The sequence below is a fragment of the Carlito syrichta genome, unplaced genomic scaffold (assembly GCF_000164805.1).
Source record: "Carlito syrichta isolate Samal-C Ts95f unplaced genomic scaffold, Tarsius_syrichta-2.0.1 Scaffold308816, whole genome shotgun sequence".
Lineage (NCBI taxonomy): Eukaryota > Metazoa > Chordata > Mammalia > Primates > Tarsiidae > Carlito > Carlito syrichta.
This window is the reverse complement of record NW_007252912.1, coordinates 77,313-79,624: the sequence shown is the minus strand read 5'-3', so window position 1 is coordinate 79,624 and position 2,312 is coordinate 77,313. Positions and strand designations below refer to the sequence as shown.

General features: G+C 49.4%; 1 long non-coding RNA gene across 1 annotated transcript in view; it reads right to left on the bottom strand.

Moving 5' to 3' along the window:
• Positions 1 to 2,312, bottom strand: part of LOC103268309 — an 8,468-nt gene that overhangs the window by 1,332 nt on the left and 4,824 nt on the right. The window lies entirely within an intron of this gene.

The window sequence follows — 2,312 nt, the reverse complement described above, 5'->3', positions numbered from 1 at the left end:
CCACGCCCGGCTGATTTTTTGATTTATTGTAGAGATGAGGTCTCGCCAAGTTGTCCAGGCGGGTCTCGAACCCATAGGCTCAAGCAATCCACTCACCTCAGCCTCCCAAAGCACGGGATTACAGGCTGAGCCACCGAGTCCGGCTCTGATTTTTAAATTAAAATTAAAAAGGCCAGGCACGGTGGTTCATGCCTATAATCCCAGCACTTTGGGAGGCCGAGGTGAGAGGACTGCCTAAGCCCACGGTTCGAGACCAACCCGGGCAATTTGGTGAGACTTCATCTCTAAACTAACTAAATAATTAGCCAGGTGTGGTGATGCATGCCTGTAGTTCCAGCTACTTGGAAGGCTGAGGCAGAAGAATCACCTGAGCCCAGCAGGTCGAGGCTGCGGTGGTGTGAGCTTGCCACTGCACTCCAGCTTGGGCAACAGAGTAAGACTCCAACCGCCCCCCCACCAAAAAAAGAAAAGGAAACAATCTTAAGTTCAAAGAGAAAAAAAAAATACCCCTGAAGCCATCTCTCCAATTTCCGATAGGACAGACCAAGACTATGGCAACACGCTGCCACTGGTTTGGGCAACTGCAAGTACAGTCATTTCCACAGGTGTTGGCAGATGATCCACTCACTTCCTGAGCTCCAGACAAGACTGGTCTGTGGGGTCAGGCACACCTTTTCTGGCTTCTCTTTCAAGTGGATAAAGAAGAAACAACAAGTAGCTCCACTGAGCACTTATCTTGGAATACAAAACCTCCTCAGATTTAACTAATCTCACAGGCTGAGTTTTTTTTTTTTTTTTGACTCGGAATCTCACTCTGTCACCCAGGTACGGAGGCACGCTCAGACCACCTCAGCTCGACCTGCTGGGCTCAGGCGATCCTTCTGCCTCGGCATTTCAAGCAACTGGAACTACAGGTGTGCGCCACCATACTTGGCTAATTTTTTTTTTTTTCTGAGTTGGAGTCTCACTCTGTCGCCCAGACTGGAGTGCAGTGGCCACTCCCAGCCACTGCAGCCTCGACCTGCTGGGCTCCAGCGATCCTTCCACCTCAGCCTTCCAAGTAGCTAGAACTACAGGTGCGTGCTACCATGTCCGGCTAATTTTGTGATTTATTGTAGAGATGAGGTCTCACCAAGTTGCCCAGGTGGATCTTGAACCCATGGGCTCAGGCAATCCACTCACCTCAGCCTCCCAAAGCACGGGATTACAGGCTGAGCCACTGAGCCCAGCTATTGGCTAATTTTAAAAATTTATTTGTAGTGATGAGGTCTGGCCATGTTGCCCAGGCTAGTCTCGATCCACTGGGCTCAGGCAATCTTCTAGCCTCTGCCTCTCAAAGTACTGGGATTACAGGCATGAGCCACCACACCCAGCCTGAAATTTTTTTAAAATACCAACACTGCCACCTTAGAATCATGGCTCCTTCCACTGAGGAGCGGCAACTCCATTACCTCAGTTTGCCAAGACTGGACAAAATGCACCAAAAATGTCTCTGGAAATGCTAGCATACTTGTTTTTCTAACTTTTCTTTCACTTTTTTTTTTTTTTTTTTGAGTTGGGGTCTCACTCTGTCGCCCAGACTGGACTTCAGTGGCCGCTCCCGGCCCCCGCAGCCTCGACCTGCTGGGCTCCGGCGATCCTTCCGCCTCAGCCTTCCAAGTAGCTGAAATTACAGGCGCACGCTACCACGCCTGATTTATTGTAGAGATGAGGTCTCGCCAAGTTGCCCAGGTGGGTCTGGAACCCACGGGCTCAGGCAATCCACTCACCTCAGCCTCCCAAAGGCACGGGATTACAGGCTGAGCCACCGAGCCCGGCTCTTTCACATTTCATAGTCACTTTTCATACTGCCATTTTCCCTATTGGGATAAAAATGGTCTCAGAAAAATAGACCAAGTAATTAGGTTGACAGCTTCTTTCTTTGAGTCAATAATGATAGCTTCCTAGTCAATCACTTCTCTTTCTTCTTGATTAAGACATTACCTTGTAAATATTAACACTGACAGTCATAGCAATACCCTTCCTGAGTCAGCTGCTGTTCTTTGTAATTACCGCACATTAATGGGTAAGCTGAGCAACCACAAAGGCTAGAGGCAGGGGCCTAGGATGGCAGTTAGACAGTCAAGATTGTTTACTTAATATATTTGTGTTTGCCGGGCTCGGTGTCTCAGCCTGTAATCCCACGTCTTTGGGAGGCTGAGGTGAGTGGCTCGCTCAGGACCGCGGGTTCAAGACCCGCCTGGGCAGCAAGACCTCATCTCTACAATAAATCAAAAAATCAGCCGGGCGTGGTAGCGCATGCCTGTAATTCC